The sequence below is a fragment of the Photinus pyralis genome, unplaced genomic scaffold (assembly GCF_008802855.1).
Source record: "Photinus pyralis isolate 1611_PpyrPB1 unplaced genomic scaffold, Ppyr1.3 Ppyr1.4_LG3b, whole genome shotgun sequence".
NCBI classification, from domain to species: Eukaryota; Metazoa; Arthropoda; class Insecta; order Coleoptera; family Lampyridae; genus Photinus; species Photinus pyralis.
In genome coordinates, this window is record NW_022170510.1 from 27,040,098 (window position 1) to 27,060,656 (window position 20,559).

A 20,559-nucleotide genomic window follows, 5' to 3' on the forward strand; every position below is an offset into this window, starting at 1 on the left:
ATAGTCCAGTCAAATTAGCACAATTTTGGACAAATAAAAACATTAATTGGTAAAGATCTGAATTTTGGTATACACATTTATTGGGACTTTCTATTGAACATACTAAAAGTCCCTGTCAAAATCTGTTGCGCTCGAGACGCCATCTTGGAAAAACGGTACACTTTTCCAGTTTTTTGCCCATGTCTCGGCAATTATTACTGACACGAAGAAATAGTTTACATGAAAAATATAGTTTACTAAATTCCCTATAAAAAAGAGTATTTACATTTTTTTGTATCTCCAATACTTTAGCTGTAATCTCATGTTGAATACGTCAGAACGCGTTTAAGCCCCGTATCGTAGTTATAGAAGGAGGCCGTCTTTTTTATGACTACACCGATAGCTGTAACAGAGCCAAAAAATGAACAGAATTGTCGTGCGATAAAGCATTCTAGCAATGACATAATGTTTGATGATATATCATGTTTTTTTCAAAAAGGTAAGCGAAAATGTGTAAAAGTGTTGGAGCAACGATGTGATTTCTGAAGCCGAAGAACGCCCTTATCTGCATAAGTATAACGTGCCTGCTAGTGAGAGATATTAAAACCGACATCGTTATCAGACCTTCAGAATTACCTTGACCCTGTTCGGACTGCACTGAAGGCTCCCAGTCCACACTCAGTGCTCACATTGAAGATGAAAGTTCTATTGAGAGAAAGTTTTATGAGAAACCTTTAAACGTGTCTCATACCAAGCTTGAGTGCGACGACTTCGCATATATAAGAAATACTGGTAGAATTTTCAATGAATTTAATGATTTGTAAAAAGCTGTAAAAAAATATCTGCGCGACTGTTTCGAGAGCTCAGGATACTTGATTCCCTATTCGATGTCGGATTATAGCTAAAGTATTGGACATACAAAAAAATGTTAATATGCTTTTTTGTGGGCAATTTAATAAACTATATTTTTTATCTGAACTATTTTTCCGTATCGATAATTGTTGCCGATATATAGGCAAGAAACTGAAAAAGTGCTCCTTTTTTCCAGGATGGCGCCTCGAGCGCAACAGATTTTGACGGGGACTTTTAGTATGTTCAATAGGGAACACTAATGAAATGTTGTACCAAAATTCAGATCTTTACCGATTAATGTTTTTATTTTTCTTATTTGACTGGACTAAAAATTGGATATCTCGATTATACATTTTTCAAGAATTGTTTCGAATTGAGCAAGCCCGAAAGTAAGGTATAGGTCTCATCGAAAATCTTAAAACTCACAAGCCATTGAGTTGAGATAAACGGAAAGAGATAACATTTAAAAGCAAATTTAACTTAGATTCAAGAAAATTAATATAAACTAGGGCATTTTGTCTAAAATCACGAGTGTTGGGCTTTTTCGATACAGTCAAAAATCATATAAACGCGCAAATATTTTTAATGACCGACCTTCGTGAAGTTCTCTACGAATTGTTCGAAATGTATTGATAAGTTTCCCATAAAACAATGGACTAGAATTCGACAATAAAGTTATTGTAATAAATAACTAATAACTGAATGTATAAGATTGTTATTAGATTTGCACGTCTCATAAGTTTGTAGCAAGTAGCAAAAAGAGCAAGTTAATAAACCTGACTTTAAAGCAAAATTCAAGTGGAACGCTTGGACAATATTTTGCGAATACAAGAGCTGGATTGGCTATTTACTGCACCTACAAGTACAACTAACAAACGAGACGGAATGGCTCATGCATTGTATAGGAGCGGCATTCGTGCATGACCTACGACACTCGTATCCCTAGACATACCATTAGATACACTATTGACTTCCTATTTCAGTTTATTAACTTTACATTCTATAGAAGTTTCAGTACGTTATTTACAAAGCAATATTACTCGACACTGCCTTTCTGCCCTTTCGACTTAAAATCGACACCAAATTTTGCAAGTGTGACATGTAAACTATTATTTAGTGTCACAATCGATGTGTTGGTAACATCAATACAGTTCGAGTAGGATCTGAATCGTGCTTTGTTTGATATTAACTACATTCGACAGAGCTTATGGAATGTTTGCGGGATTGAAGGTAGTGTAGGTGTGTGTAAAGCGCAACCGTCTTCACATAACTTTCCATTGTCCCTTAACCCAAACTTTAGCTAAGTTGCTAAGTATTTCTGGATTTGAATCTGTCAGGAGCGGATTTGTTTATTATTACTTTTTTTTATTTCAGACAGTACCTTGTATTCAGTTCAGTATTGGATCACACAGCAAACATTCATAACGACTCAATTTTTTTATTCAGTTTTCAAAGTTCTTGGAATAGTAGATGAAGCTCATGTACCAATGTAAAGTGTTTAGCATTTTGCACGTATTAATGTCTCAAATTCCGCCACACTGAATTTCCTGAAATCGGAAGTTTTAGCTCTACAATGTGCGTGTGTTTTGTCACGCCATGCTGCAGCAACAAGCCCATCAACATCGTCATCCAACATTGCTTGAGCGAAAACGGTACTGTCACTTTCGTCTGGATATTTTCTGCTTAAGGCTTTTATTGGAAACTTGGAAACTATTTCGTGGCCGGTTTGACGATCCCAATGAAACACAAACTTCTTCGAAGTAGCTGCGTCGCGATTTTCACAGACGCAAACCAAAAAACTCTCACAATAATTATCTCGCTGCCATGCCAAGGTTCGGTCAAACGTAACGTAGTGGCAGTTCCAGTTCCAAATTCATTCTAGCATTTCTTAGTGTTCGTGAGGTTTTTACTGATCTCCAATCGAATCATTATATTTGAATACACATCTGCCATGGCTTTACATTCACATCCCGCTCCTTTTGGTTTGATTTGGCGGTGTTTACTTAAAGTGCTCGGCACTCTAGCGCTTTTTTTCTGTCCGTTAACATTCGTCAATGCCTGCAATGTACGTTTATTGTTATATTATTATAAGTATATGTATAGCACTTAGTATCTGCCTACTACTAATATCTATTTTGCATACCAAGTTTTTTTTAATAAAATTTCTATTGTTTGTAAATTACTAAGAGAATTGTACTTAATTAACAATCTATATTTTTTTTCACCGAGTAAATAGGTAGGATTATTTAGGCACTATCACAGTACTTTAAATCAATGCACCTTGTATCGCGTTTTTTAGAACGTCGACCCAGCTTTGCTAATTATCATATTACTCGATCATATGAGTTTTTATTGGTCAGTTCTGTCGTTAAGACGCAAAGTTTCATGTGTATTCGAGATACCGGTGAATGGAGCAGCATTGAGTGGAACCCCATCCCATAACATCCATTTTTTCGGAAGCGGAGGGCGCCTCTCCAAGGGAAAAATTGTACCTCGACTGTAAATGTTTTTACCCAAAACTGAAGTAATAAACAGGGAATTAACGCAAGAGGAGAATAATATTTACAGACTGTGATGCCGATTTCGGGATGAAAATGTTAATTATGGATTTATAGAATATTTTATACAAACCTCAGTTAATTATATGAAAGGCAGTTGTAGATCAAACCATTTTTTTCAATCATTACTATCGAATTAGTTGATATGTCTGAATGATTTTATAACATATAGTTTCCGATTCCAATATAACCATTAAGGTCTCTAAATAAATTTGCTTTCGAGAACCGCATACCTACGAGTTTTATTAATGTAGTTCTCCATCAGTGCACTACGAAAGCGATCAGCCGAGTCGAACTTCTTATAGGTATGCAGCACGGATACTTGGCAATTTAAGGGTAATTTGACTCACTAGGTAAATTATTGTTGATTAAGTTAAGTTCGGAAGTAATAATCGTAAGGCTTGAGTATGTACTTAAAACGAGACGCCAGGCAAATGTTTACGTTTCTCCGCTGAATATTTCATACTTACCTACGTTTCAATGAACCTTTATAACTGACCATTAAAGTTCAATTGCTTTATTTACGACTTCGCACCATATTAAATGTTTGCACAGAAACTTGGTATAAACTGTAAACCTATAATCTAATGGAAAATTAAAAACAAGCAAAAGAATTCCCAGACAAAGAATTTGAATTGTTATTACAACTAAAAGAACAGTAATAAGCAACGATTGATGTTCCGTTCATTTTACATTTAAAGTAAGCTGTGATATATGATACCAAACCCATATCTTGGTTCTCGCATTGTGTAGGTACCCTATTCGCTCATTTATATTAGTATGTACCTACTACGATTTGTTGTACCTACACGGCCGATTTCAATGGGAGTGTAAACAGTACCTTTTAACTCCAGAAAAGCTGAAAAGCTACGTTCAATTATTAAAATGCGATAAATCTACTCTAAACTCACACAGACAGACCTTTACATAAGGTAAGCATAATTGGGGATCAATTAAAAAACTCAATTTGAGGAGTTTTAGAAAAATGTTGAGTGTAATATCTTTATATTTATATTTTCCTATACGTGTGTTGTGACTGAACTCCTCCTCGATCGGATTATAGGTTCTTTTAAAAGCTACTTTTTCGTTGATGTCGCACTCTTGCTATTTCGCGTACCGATCGATACATGCATCAAGTCACTTGCGTCGTACTGTCTCGATGTGTTCTGTACGCTGGGTTTCTGATTAGTCGGGAATCTGGGAGTCAAAATTCGAACATGGTATGTGAACTCAAAGATATACATTTTGAAAAATACGTATCTTGTGCAGAATTAGATGCCGATTCTGAATCAAGAGGGCGCGATGGTCGCAGGGATTGCAAATAATTTGTGCAAAATTTCGCACTTCCCAAAAGTTAGAAATTTTACCTTTACATCGCATTTCCGAAGTTATTTATGAATATTTTTCAAGAATTTGTGCACCATTGGAAAACTCATTGTATTTATAATAATAATAATAATAAATGCCTTTAATTACAAAGAAATAAACAATATAATGGATTACATAAAACTGGGGCCAGATTCAGTTGAAAGGTGCATTACCTCCCTCCTGCTCTTCCATTTAAACCCCAAAAGTAGATATATTTATTTTGCCGTCTCACAGAACAAAAAGAAAGTGAATGGTGTCTTGAACAACCACTCTATAAACTGTTAAAGCTGTATATGCGCGAGAAGTGTAATAAAAATTTCGGTCGCGAGGTATTTTTGTTATTGTTGGAGATAGAGGTATACATATACGAGACCAAATATGTAAAATGAAACAAGGTAGTTTTTTTACTAAAACATTTTTTCAATCAGACAAACCGTTTAAGAAATATAATAGGTTAAACATTTTTGAAAATGTAACGCGAGCGCGCCAGAATAGCAATACTACCGATACTCGCTTAAACACGCACGCTGTCGCATAAATCCGTCTACGACCTACATCTACACAAAATCTCGATCATATCCGTTTGTCTGTCGGTCTGTGTGTCTATACTCTTATTTCCGACTGAACGGCGGAATCGATTTGAACCAAATTTGGTATACATCTTCTTAGATATAAAATAGAGAGCTATAAAGCTTTTAGGCAGAATCGCGCATGCTAAGGTGTGTCATAGTTATAAAATGTTGCAAAACAGATATCAGAAACGTGCCACCCACGGAAGATTCTTTCCATAACCATTTATTAAGAGCAGTTTATCAGTTGATTGTTTGGAAAACGGCAAGTCTTGTTCCGTTCCGTGGGGTTCCAGATCCGGTCAACTTCGGTTGGTTACGTAAGGATAATATGTTAATCCCAACACTTATAACAATTAGCATCCACCTAAATCCATTACGTGAGTGTGTATATTGTAAATGTAAGAATGTAAGTAATTGTATTGGAAACTGTAGTTGCGCTAAAGTAGGTTTACCATGTATTATTGGTTGTTATTGTGAGGGTCGATGCCGCAGTTTGCGTTAAGTCTAGGTAGTAGGAAAATGCTGTAGCGAACGTTCCCTAAATTTCGATAGACATCGAGGCGCCATGAAAGAAGAGTCATCAGCGATAAAGAACGAAAACGGATGTGACGTAACCTAACTACAGTCCAAGAGTACGTAACGTTATAACGCTGATATTAAAAATAACGACATTATAATAATTTATTTTGAAGAAAACACTTTTACATAATTATTTATGGCGACGCATTCTTAATTCATTGACAACTCTCTAAAAACAAAAACAAAACAATATGGGACGCCTGTCGTAGTTGGCGGGAACGCGGCCATGCCTTCTGCCACGACTTTGGCTCCTAGGGGAACAACTGCCCTCGAATAATATAAGTGGCGTTACAACGTACTCTTTGATACAACAGACTAGGGATGTAACGGAGCTTCGGTTCCAATTCCGAAAGAGTGGAACTTCCGATTGATTTTGCACTTTCGATTCCGATTTCGGTTCCGACAAATTTTAATCGGATGTTATATCGGAGGTTTATGGACAGGGTCGGTGCGGCCACAATCAGTAAGCGCGTACAAATACGTTTTTTCACTACTAGCGTCTGATGACATGATTATTAACCTTTTTTCCACTTGTAAAGTAGGCTTTCTCGGCATTTGTTCAAAGTGGTTAATAATGTGGACATTATTAACTAGTAGTCAATAATGAGAACTGTCACGCTGTCACTTTTAGAAAACACAACCCGAAATTTCGCTCAATAAACGTTTGGACAAGTTCTCTAAAATGAATAATTGCCATCATCCGCCATTTCCAGAGAAATTACATACCTAAAATTATCACATTTTGAAAAAATTCGAACGAAATTACTCTTTGAAAATATCTCAATGACAGAACAAAATACGGCCTGTTTGACGTGTACTTCTACACACTTGATTGACATGTTAAATTAAGAAACAAACAATTCTGTCCAACCGTTTACTTTCTTATCAATATAGTATGTTAATTTAGAGGATTTCAAGTGCTAGTACTAGTAGTGAAAAAAATAGTATATATACCACGGTAGAGAAGTCTATTATTGCCTTCGCACCTTACACCCCTCGGCGCAAGCGCCTCGAGATGTAATCTTGGTGCTCAGGCAATAATACTGTACTTCTCTACCTTGATATATAATGTACTATTATACTTGTCGCGCGGAGAACCTTCCTCACCTCGTGCCGTCTGTTGATTACCTTTTCACTTGTGAAAAAATGATTTAGTAAAAAAAACTACCTTGTTTCATTTTACATATTTGGTCTCGTATATGTATACCTCTATCTCCAATAATAACGAAAATACCTCGCCACTGAAATTTTTATTACACTTCTCGCGCATATACAGCTTTAACAGTTTACAGAGTGGTTGTTAAAGGCAACATTGACTTTCTTTTTGTTCTGTGAGACGGCGAATATAATGAGCTTTCGAATGGTGCACAAATTCTTGAAAAATATTCGTAAATATCTTCGGAAATGCGATGTAAAGGTAAAATTTTTAACTTTTGGGAAGTGCGAAATTTTGTACAAATTATTTTTTTCTGGCTATTTGCAATCCCTGCGACCATCGCGCCCTCTTGATTCAGAATCGGCATCTAATTCTGCACAAGATACGTATTTTTCAAAATGTATATCTTGGAGTGCAGGTGGCACTATTTTAGAAGCGGCTTTTTGATACCCAGATTCCTGACTAGATATAATATCTCCCTCAATATTGAGCGTACGCGGGAGCAAGATGTAGTGAGATACTAACATTTTATTGCCATTCGACTAGGTCAGTCGGTCACAGAATAAGATGTCGTAAGCAAAGGCTCTCAGGGGAATTGATCTCACTGTTTGTATCTGAAGGGAAGAATCTTCGCACCTGGCCCCCAAAGAAAGTTGCTGTGCAATAGTTTAGCCATAATATGGAAAAACATAAAAACTGTACAGGTTTATGTTATACTTTGACACACTTGTCCATGCGCGATTCTGCTCAAAATCTTTTCATCTCTTCCTCAACGCTAAAACTTAACAATAATTTAAAGTAGAATTAATATATATTCTTCGAATTGGAAAGAACACGAGACCACAGAATACGGCCTTCTCAGAATAGAAACAGCAATGTTACAAATTTGTATGGTATTTTGGCGGAGTCTGGTGGGTGTACTGTGAACTAAAGCAACGAAATCAGAGTAGCGCCATCTGGTGACCAGCTTCTAAAGTCATGAAGTAATTTCCCAAATTCGATATAAATCATAAATATCGATAAAGAATACACAGTTGTTAAATTAAAGTGTATTTAGATACAATCACATTACATTATTTAACACAGAGAACTTAAATTACATATTTACAAATTACATATTATAAAACTCAGAAGTGAGTGGAACTTACGGTTTGTAGATGTTAACACTTTGAAGAAAGATCCTTACATAACGATTTGTCGTACGAAATATTTGGTTTTACTTGTTGTTTGGACTACATATTTTTGTTAAAAAATATCTTTAGAACTAAATTTTTTGTTCCAAGAGGTAATAAAACCGTTTCAGCAAATTGTCACACAAGTTTTTGACAACAAATGTTAACTTGAGACTGGTGCTTACTTGTTACTTGAGAAGCGAGGGTGGAAGTTGTTGAATTATCTAAAACGTATTTTGTATTCATTGTCTAAAAGGAATTACAATATAAGTATCTACGTCTATATAAATATAAAACTAAAGTCTACACCCTTTTGCGCCTATACCGTTGGTAATTTATAAATTCCATACCTTGCATAAATAGGAGAGAAATAACAGCACATTTCAATCATCTTCGCGTTTCAAGCACAAAACAATCTGTTTCAAAATATGGGAAACGATGCCTTTTTGATATTTTATTGTTATAATCCGCCACATAACACTTTTTAAAGTCACATAACTTGTTCATATTTTAAATCTTTCAAAAGTCAAAATTGACTTGTGTAAAACCATGTGTACGTATAAAATCGACGGTAAAAATATTTCCTGTAACGAGCAAAATTACAGGTTTTGCAAAAAAATATTTGAATCTGCGATAAATAGTTCTCCGTACAACCACGGGAAACGCTGTAATCAGTGACAATTTAGCGCCATTTATGTTTCTGTTCTGTGAAGGTCTTATTCTGTGCACGAGACACACCTCTTTTTATATATGACAGATTTATTTATTTCTTATTGAACATAAAAACCATAGTAACTATTTCACAACCCACTACTAATTACTATTAATATACAACAGTCTCCCCCACTAATTTTGGTTCATTTTACGGAACAACTTCTGTTAATTCCTAACAACCAAACGACACTCACGGGCATACGTATTCATTATATTTATTTGGCCTTCTGCGTTCTCTACCAGAACGGCGAGGAGTTTCCATGGTGGCTGATGATAATTGGTGTGATAATTGGGATTGAGTATTACTTTGTTGTCCATTTGGGTTTATATTCGAAGGTCTTAGAATTGGTGGTGGCATACAATCTGATGGAGATTGTAAACATTGCTTTTGTCTTGGAATGTCGAAAATTCCAGATCGATGTTGACTATAATTCTTGTAGTGTGATTGGTCTCTTGAACTGTATTTTGTTTGGGAAACTTGTGGAGATTAGTTGATTTATATGTCTCTTCAGCACTCGACCACAATCCAATTTGACCATATAATGACACGATCCTAATTTCTGGATAATAACTCCAAACTGCCAAATCTCGCGGTTTTGCGTATAACCACGGGACAGGACTCTCTCCCTCACAAAAAAATTTCGAATTGAGGGTAGAACAGTTCTCGACTTCTGTGACTTGTTTGGAAAAATGGCGTCGAGTTCGATTCTGATCTTCCGATTTAGGTATAACTCAGCTGGAGATTTTCCTGAACTTAGTGGCGTTGCACGATAACGGAAAACGATTCGCTGTATTTTCTCTGTCATATTTCAACCTTCATTCATGATGGAAGCTAGGCGCTGTTTGAACGTCTGTATGTTGCGCTCCGCTAATCCGTTTGTAGCTGGATGACCTGGAGCTATCAACTTCTGGAAGATTGCACGGTTGGTACAATATGATTTGAATTCAACATCGATCTGTAATTTTCGACATTCCAAGACAAAAGCAATGTTTACAATCTCGATCAGATTGTTTCTAACACCTTTGAATATAAACCCAAATGGACAACAAAGTAATACTCAGTCCTAATTGTCAAACCAATTGTCATCAGACACCATGGAAACTCCTCGCCGTTCTGGTAGAGAACGCAGAAGGCCAAATAATAGTATATTATATACCGCGGGACTGAAGTAGTACTTTTAATCCCGAAGGTAAAGTTTATGCGGTCGGGCCATAATTTACCTGAGGGATTAAGACCACTACTTCAGTCGCAAGGTATATGCGATATTTTTCGTACTTCCGAAACTGAAACACTTAATATGTATGGAGTTATAGAGAACGCGTTCTTTCAAAAAATCGCTGCTCAACAAGTTACCATAGGAACTGTCATTGCTAGTGTCATAATTTTGGTGGTAGGTGACAAAGGTGTATTTGATATTGATAAAAAGCAACCAAAGTAGGTAAAGAATTGATACCACCGAAATCCAAAAACTATATGAACAGCAGTACGATGCGTTTAAGAAGTATGCGGCACGCATACAAAATGTGGAACAACCTACTGAAATTGCTTTGTTAGTAATTTCATCCTTCCGGGATTTTCGTAAAATTTAATCCCGGCGGGACAAAAAGTGACACTTCAGTACTTGTCATAATGGAGTGAAGTTGTCACTTTAGTCTCGGAAGTACGAAAATATAATTAATACGCCCGCCCGTGAGTGTCGTTTTTTTTGGTTGTTAGGAATTAACAGAAGTTGTTCCGTAAAATGAACCAAAATTAGTGGGGGAGACTGTTGTATATTAATAGTAATTAGTAGTGGGTTGTGAAATAGTTACTATGGTTTTTATAATAATAATAAGAAATAAATAAATCTGTCATATATAAAAAGAGGTATGTATGTCTCGTGTTCTTTCCAATTCGAAGAATATATATTAGTAGTTTACATTTTGCAAATCATATTTGCAAATTAAGTCTGCTAAAAGCTACACATGAATTGCTATTTTGGTCTACAACAATATGTCAACAAAAATCGCACGTTAAAAATTACTAGTTTAATTAAATTTTGCCTTGTCTCACACGTTCGTTCGTTTTGGTAATAGCAGATTAAGAATTTCTTAATAGAATGTATTAAATAAGAACGCACTCTGCAAAACTAATGAATTTAATTATTATTTATAAAACATTTAATTAAATAGGCAAAGTGTTACGCAGATTTTTTCTTATTGATAATTTCGCATTATACAAAAAATTAAATTTTAATACAAATTGTAACAGTAAATTTTGTTCAAATAGGAGAAATTAGTTCCTAGTACTAATAAAGTGGTATACGTATAGTCCTTGTTCAAAGTGAAATACTTTATACGTTTTACATAAATAGTCGATTATAGCATTAGTATATGTCTTTCATTTATGCATGTCACAGTATGGACATTGGTTAAAGAATTGTCATTCAATGGTTAAACTCACAACCAACAACCCAGTAAACATAAAACAGATAAACATTTTTTACTTTTTAAACGTATGAATTTAATGAATTTGATTATCACATACGGTAATTAATGATGACACCGGTTAAATTGTACAGTATGCAAACGAAGGCAGGGTCTTTCCCTTTATATGTACATTTTGGTTCTTCTACCATGTTTCATACCTATTATACCGTTCTCCATACATATATCTTTTTTAAATTTGGGAGACAGTAGTTTCCTCATAGGTTACTCTGCACGAGGCCCTCTCTGCAGAGTTTTAAACGATCATTTCTGCGCCGTAGTTTTTTTCATGCATTGTCTGGTTTAGATCTGACTGGGCCAATAAAGGTAAGCTAAGTGGTGGAAAACGTTCTGCATCCCAAGTGTTGTTAGTGAAAGCTTCAATTCTGGAAATGGTATATGCCGGTATATTGTCTACTCCGCGAACACGTTTTCGGTCTTCGTTTACTAGAATTTGGTAATACGCCTTTACCAGGCCAACAGATGAAAGGGTGGTTTTATTTGACAAGGTATGACTGAAATCTTGTTTATGCGTGAGATCGGATACCTGCCTGGCCGTTATAGCCGCATTAAGGGCTCGATAGTTCCCGCAAGGTCTGTAGGTTGCATCATTGGTTTGGATCATATGCAACGGACTAGCGTATGGTGACGACGAAGGCTGTATAGTTCCTACATCCAGTCCAAATTCCTCCTTCAAGTTGCCTGGAGCCAGTTTGTAATGTACGGGGGCCCATTTCGTGACGACGTTCAATAATTTACGTTTACACATAAATTAAAATGATGTAAAAGATCGATATTAGTTTATTTTTTGATTTGCACGATAATTACTACCCTAAATGTAATGCTATTTGGCATGGTTGGAAAGCATTTTTTCAGAGCTTTCCAACGACGTATCACACATGGGGGGTCAATATTTAAGATTTAAAAGTTGGGGTGGCTGGGGCGCAGGGGGTTGGAGGTGGTGCGTCGCCAACTATGTCATTGTGATTCCCCCTCCGAGTTACCGAAACGGATTTTGATTTTTTAAAATATCTCGTTTATTTACTAAGACATGGAGGATGGTAAGTTTTCAAATTGCCACCCTGTATATATAACCTGCATTGATTTTGGCATTTGTTGGAGGAATAGTTGTTTCAATGGCTGCTCGTTCACACATCCGAAGTTCTGCACGTGTTGTCGCAGGCACTTTAAGAGCCGGAATGATTTCAGACTTCTTAACTCTTCTCTAGATAATAACTTTTTAAGTTTCTGAGAGTCAGACATCGCTGTTCTATTTATTATAGCTTGTTTGAGTGTGGTGTAAGGGAGGTCTGCGTTTGGTTGTATGTATAAAACTTGGTTCTGGTTCGCCACTTCAAGAGGTAGCACCTGTTAACACATAGTTAAATTTGGTCTCTTTTCGCGTTACTCGAGGGTAGGCAAGTTAATCATTCATTCATTTTGTTATTTGTGCTTCTGAACGGTTACGTCACGCTTGTTTTTGGATATTTGTTTATTTTGGGCCACCAATGTGTATACAGGGTGTTACATATAAGTATGTAAAAAAATTGGGTGGTAGAAGGAATTAAAACAAGCACTTTTTCCAAATATACCGAGGGTCCAACGTTTTCTTTTGGGAGAACCATAAGAGTTACAAAGACTAGAGGCACGTCTTTAATGCGTTTTGGGGTATGCCCTTTCCGATTTTGCAATTTTTTTTCCCGAAAACCTTCATTTCCATGCCTACTTTCTGTCGGGAAAGTTTAGTTTCCATGACAGAGGCAGAGCAGACTGCGTTTCCTGCCGCTTGTCACTTTACTGGCCGCACCGTCACTTTACCGGCCGCATTTTTGACATTGCTAAATGTCTATAATGACTCCAGGTTGACATTAATTAAAAGTTCTATATGAAAATTGAAATTTTATATCAGAATACGATTTCAGGTAAAATATAATACAAAACTCGTCAGTAAAATGACATTACTTGACTCGGAAATTAAACTACTCTGCCCCAAAGGGGCCTCGTACTTCAATATTTCCTCGCCAGTAATGTGTCAATTTCCTGACTTTTATGTAAATAACCTGGTAAATAACTATTAAAATCGCTTTTGGCTTCTAGATTTTCTTCACTTCAAATCCGGCAATTTTGTTTATTGATTCAATAAAAAATAAGCCTGATCTCTGAATACAATTTTGTGGTGAAATGGAGGATCAAGAGCAATTTCGTTTTCACCCCATTAATCGAATTTTGAAAGCGTTGTTCTGGCGTAAGTCTACTGATGGTGAAATGGCAAATCTTCTGAACACAAATCAGCTAGCAGCTGTCAGATTGACTGTTACTAGGAACAGTATTGCCTATTCGAAAAACAACCCTCTAAAAAGACCCTTTGGTTTTAGGACTTGTGTAATAAAAAATTCAAAAACTCTGTACTTTCAGCGTCAAGCAGAACTTATTCCATTTGGCGCGGGGATTATAAGCTTGCCTGCGTAGGCCATTCGAATTTCGTGGCTCGCGGGCATAGGGTTGAGCAATGAGGAGTCCTGATTTGATGCTTACAGTGTTGCCACAAAATAAAGGGCTGGAAATATTATGTTGTAAAATATTGCATCACGTATTATAATCGCCGCCGTGTATAAAAAAATTATATAAGTTTCAAGTAATTGCAAATATATCAATTTTTAAACTACAAATTATCAATTTAATGTCAGTTTTGAGTAATGCTAAATTATCTAAAATAATGTCATTCCTATTCTGGTTTCATGTTTGCAGTATTGAATATTGATATACATGTGTAGCTATTACGAAATTACGAAACTGATGGAAACATCGATCGTGTTTATGTATGGCACTATTATTCCAGATATAAAACTAACACGAAAGTATGTGTCTATATGTGCAACCACATGCCTTAGAAAGTGGCAATTGAATTAGTAAAAGTAAAACTATTATATTTCATAGAGTACAAGTGCTTTTATGTTATGAACAATTACAATTAGAATAATGTCATGACTTGAATAATATAAGCCCTACTAGGTCAAGTTCATTGGATAGGAGAGTGGTTTATTAGTAATGAAATTAAAAATATTACCACAGTATCGTTAAAGCGACATACCAAGTTAATAATTGATCGAAAAAGGCGTGATACCGTTTAAATTTTGCATTTTTCGTACGGTATGGGGACATTATTATTCATATTCATATGTAAGTCTTTCAATGTCATTAGGTCATCATTGCCATTACAGAACGTCCCACTTAATTTCTTACGACACCCACAGCAACTACTGTAATTCCACTGGAAACCTAGATAACAGCGGGCCATCCAACTGTACTAAATTGTTATTAGCATTAAACCGACCAAACAAGAAGCAATATGGGATAAGGTACCTCATCTTCATTTATTACACTTTAACACCTTCCCACTGAAATATATGAATGACTTTCTTTTCGCTTTTTCAGCATTATACAACTTTGTAGTATTTTCGTACATGGATAATTTCCAATTTCCGCAAAATAACGTTGCATGACCGTGAATTATTGGTTCCCAATTTCAATAGCTTTCAGATTTATAAGCGGCTACTAGGGAAAGATCGTAATTAACCCACAGCGACCCATACCTACGTAATTATATAATCGATAAACTTAATACCTGGGGCTTTATAAGCAATCTTCGTTTCCAAAGATTTCAACGCAAGTAAAAAGTTTTGAGAGCATTTAAGCTCCTACAATGTTTTTCAATTAAAATACGGATATTACGTATAGAAAATAAAGGCATTTCAGGGATTTGTGTTATTTGTTATTCCAGTCAGTCCTGATGCTAAAATACTACATTAGGTACTAAATACAAGTGAAAAAGAGAAATTCCCTAAACTGCGGTAGGACCTGAGAGATGTAATTCATACATCGTTCGTAAAAGAAATTAAATTCAAGATCATCCAGATCCAGTATAGTTACTGTTCTTCGAAGTTCATTCTTTCTTACAGGATAAAACTTTTATCTAGATCTCCTCCTACAAATTTGAGTGGCTATACATTTGCTTATAATTCTCGCCATTGTTACGTCTAAGCATTTGAAACAGTCGTTTAAAGAAATTTATTTAATAAAAAGTAAAGAAATAGTTATTTACATTACAGGCAGAAAAATGACACATTACTGTCCAGGAGATATTGAAGTACGAGGGCCGAGTACTTTAATTTCCGAGTCAGGTAATGTCATTTTACTGATGAGTTTTGTATTAAATTTTACCCGAAATGGTATTTTAATATAAAATTTTTATATAGAACTTTTGATTAATGTCAATCTGTCAGCGATGGCAGGGGTCATTAGGCATTTAGCATTGTTACAGATGCGGCCGGTCAAGTGACGGTGCGACCGATATGTTGGCAAAGAAAGCCATCAAATCAGATATATATTTCGAAAACAAAATTGCAAAATCTGATTATATAGGTGTGGTAAAGTCCGATATTTTAAAGACCCAATGGACAGTACATTGGAAAAATGCTTATAGCATAAAACCCACACAGTATGCCTTAATTCATCCGGAAGTAACACTTCGTCCGTGGAGTAACTCCAAAAACGTTGTTTCTCGCAGATATGACGTCATAATAGCCAGATTGAAGTTTGGCCACGGAAGATTTCCCGCGCACCTGCACAAGATCAAAGTGTTGGATAGCCCGCAATGTGCTTGCGGTGAACCTGTTGCAGACCTTAATCACATTTTTTTTAACTGTCCCTTGAATAAAACACATACATATAAATTGTACGAAGGACTGCAGAACAAGGGAATTGTGTACCCATTAAATATAGTCACCGTATTAAGAAGTAACGACCGAGGGGTGTTTGATCTGCTAGTGGATTTTATTCATAAAATCAAACTAAATATTTGACCGTATATAAATTCATATAAAATTCTGTTTTCCGTTGTCTTATCCTCTGTGCCACCCTATTCCTCGTTAACCATGGTCGTGTACAGTATTGTCATTGAAAAGCCTTGATAGACCTCTGGGCGAGAAGCGAGTGTCCTTGTTTCTTCCCATAGTATGTTACCGTGGCTAAATGTAGATCCCCGAAAAAAGCCTTATATATATAAAAAAAAGTGACAGGTGCGATCAGTAAAGTGACAAACGGCAGGTCATGGAAACTAAAATTTCCGAAAGTTGGCATGAAAATGAAGGTTTCAGGACGATTTTGGGTAAAATAACCAATTAAACAAATTATATCGCTCGTTAACCTAATTTGTATAGACTCCTTGCGGCACATATATTTTATACAGGGTGGTCATTTGAAAACGAAACAGAGCCTATTTTGGGAACCTCAAAACACTTACAAAAAAATCCTCGGACCCGTCAATTTTTGATTCAAGGGGGAACCATTTTTTTGCTAGTTTCGCCCCGTGACGACCGCCCTCAAAATTTTAAATCGAATGGGGGGTCGAGTGATACCTTATTTTGAAGGTATTTTTATGTGGATTATAACCCTTAAGTTTTAAATCGCTACTAATGTGCCTAGCCGATACAGGGGCTAATAAAAGTTACAAAAACGTGTCAACATTTTCTTATGAAAAAAATGCTTGTAAATGAATTAGTTAAATAACAAAAATTAATACAACAATAAATACAAAAAATGTTGTTCTCCTACATTCTGAACCGTGCTTTTTGTTGTTGTTTTTTTTTCTTTTTAATACCTGTGGGTGGCTATGCCAATTCTGCAACGGAAATCTTGGTTATTGTTGAGAGCGTCACTATTGCAACATTTTGAAGTTTAATAGTGCTTGTCATTTGTTGTTGTCAAATCATAGTAGTGACAAATAGCTATTTAGTTGCAAAATCGGTACATTGAACAGTGATAATGGTTTATTCCTGGAGTTATTAGAAAATACGATTCATCCAGCATTAGTGGAGATACTAGAAAATAACAACGAGTACTTGGAAAATCATCTAGTATTTCAGCAAGATGGTGCGCCACCCCACTATGCTGCAAGGGTTCGTCAATATTTGGACCAAACGTTTCCAGGACAATGGATTCGAAGAAGAGGAGCTATTGAATGGCCTCTTCGTTCCCCAGACTTAAGTCCGTTAGATTTTTTTCTATGGGGACATTTAAAAACTAAAATTTATGCTAGTCAGCCAACATCGCTAGAGAACTTGCGACAAAGAATAATTGATGAATGTCGTCAAATCACCCCAGAAGTTTTGCAAAATGTACGGGAAAGGTTTGAACAAAACCTGTATTATTGTATGGAAGTAGGAGGCCAACATTTTCAACATTTACTTGATTGATATTAGCTTTAAGCACTTAAAACTGATTTAAATCTTAAGAGTTATGACCTACATAAAAATACTTTCAAAATAAGGTATCACTCGACCCCCCATTCGATTTAAAATTTTGGGGGCACTTGTCACCCCCGCTATGGCTTTGCCCCCAGGGGGGGCGAAATTAGCAAAAAAATGGTTCCCCCTTGGATCAAAAATTGACGGGTCCGAGGATTTTTTCGCAAATGTTTTGAGGTCCCCGAAATAGGCTCTGTTTCGTTTTCAAAAGGCCACCCTGTATTTATATCACGGTGTGATTATATCGCGCACAGGCAATGCCAATAGTACTGTTGTTTTTAGGATGTGAGCCATTATCTTTTTCGTCAAAACATTTCCAGAAACATATGGTAAACATGGTACTGCACCGTGGCCTACGCCACATAGTTTAGATGCCATGCTATGTGAAAATTTAGCTTCTAACATATTTTAGGTACCTAGTGGAACAAATTTATCTCAGTAGGACATCGCATTTCTTAGATGTGATAAGATAACTGCTCTTAAATAATAATGATAATAATAATGAAATGGTGTGAGAAAAATGTAAATCTTATGTAAGTGCTGTTTCCAAAGAATTTGTAATGAAATAACACTAATTGACCTAGTGAAGTTAGCCATGTGCTAGCAATAACAATTAGATAATTGGGTAACCGATACAATCTTATAAATTACATTTATAAATCATATCAAACACAAAAACTTAACTGTTTGAGATACCTCGGAGTTCTAAGATAAATGTACCGTGAAAAAGAACAGAAGCAACTTAGGTATATATAAATCATGAGGATTGGAAAGCCGTTAGATGCCTATTAATTCTTTAGCAAAAAGAAGAACGATCAACACGCATTAAACAATAACGTAATCAACGTCCCGCTATTTCTCAAATTTGTTTCGATTCTAATATAATTTTAAACGGAAAGGTGAATCTTAAGATAGTTGGCCAGTACCTACGGTCATCTTCCAAATACTGTTCGGTTAACATTATAAGGTACGAAAGGGTAGGTATTTGTTCAATTTTACTTAACCGAGGAATCCATCAAGTGGTACACGGTACATGCGAGTGAAAAATTAAAATAACATAATCATCCTAGAAGGTACCTAACCGACGATGAAATTCATTGTAGTATGATTATATACATCAAAATGGAATGTAACTGTATTTCTTCTTTAAGCCGTGCAAATCTGATACCATCAAATATTCGGTCTCACACCTACATTTTAATCCTATTATTATTCACCTTGACCTGCAATTACGTATTGCGTGGGTAACATGCAGAATACATCTCTATTTTTAGCGTTCATTAACTTTATACATACGCGTCGTGTTTGAAGGCAGCGACAAGTTCATCGTTTTTGTGTACGCGTTTTAAATTATTAATTTCATGCTTGTTAACTATGGTAATTAATGGTAGGTTTTGATCATTTATTCAAAGCTTTATAATATTCTTATTACAAAATGGCTGCTGAAATGTTTAATAATTTCAGTGAAATGGTTTCCTTTTGAATCTCATTTTATAGTTTTATTTGTGCTAATTGGGAGTTGGGAGGCATTACTTCTCTTCGAAAGGTTTTATACTCGGATAAAAGTGCCGACGTTTATGGGTAGAAAGGAATGCGGCATTATGGATTTTGTTATAAACCCCTGACATTTGAGGGGGTTGCTTTGTCAAAGTTGGCACTCACCATTGTCGCATATATCGCTTCTAAATGCAAGCGTAAAGTTCGTCAGACAATTTCCCCTAAATAGTGTAAATGTCGTGTTTGATATTCTGATCTCGTATGTTAATGCTTGCTGAATGCTGCCACACTTCAATTCTACCCTAGGCACATTTTTCAAAAGCAAGTTGAACTTAACGAGTTAGCGCCAGCTAGTCTCGTATACAGTGATATTTATTAAGACGTAGACATAGAGATTTACTGTATTGTTTTTCTCTATGTCTACTTTTAAATGACAAAATCCTTCTGCAGGACGCCTAATTTTATGCAACCAAAATAACTTCTTAAATCCAAGATCTGACTGTCAGATTAATTAATTTGAATATTGTTGCTTTGACTTACGTATTCTGATTTTCGTTCGTGTGCGATTCAACTGAAGAAAAAGTTGAAAGTTGGTAGGTATTAATTTCTTTTCGAGTCCCCTATTGTGCACTTAGATGTTTATATAACCGTAATTGTTGCACTTATAACATTTCACTTTGTCATCAAAACCAAAAATCATATGATCTTCATTTTCAAATTTTATAACAATTGATGGTGGTAAACAACCAGTGTCTTAAGGGTTGTTGCATTCCACGTGAGCGTACGCTTCCAGACCAATTCAAAACATTATAATTATAACAGTAAACAACTTAGTTATAATATCACGGATTCCAAGTACACGTTTTTGTAGAAATTACGGAACAACTATCGGGTGTGGAAACGGCGACGATCCTTGAAGACTTCTTCCTATAGTACTGCAAAAATAGAGTCCAATGTGGCAGTGGTGAACGTTTTAAAAAGTTTCTCAACACGCTTGTAAGCTGTTTTGTCGCAGGTGAAGGGGGCCCAAGTACGCTGGGGGATGTCCACGCTATATAAGAGGTAGTTCTACGTTATAGAAATTCACTTCAGAGTGAATAATTAAAATTTCTCACAATTCCAATAAGTTGACCAATGATAAAATAGATGCAATTTTCCTTGACCATTTTCTACAATGCAATATAATTTACGACGACATTACAAAGACGATGATTCGGAAAAATCACACAAAGTTTGGAACTTTCCGTCGGCAAACTCTTCAATGAATTCTTCGGTGCATCGATGTTCTCCGGACCTAATCTTTTCAAACAATTAAGCTCTGTGGTTAATATTTGCGGGCAT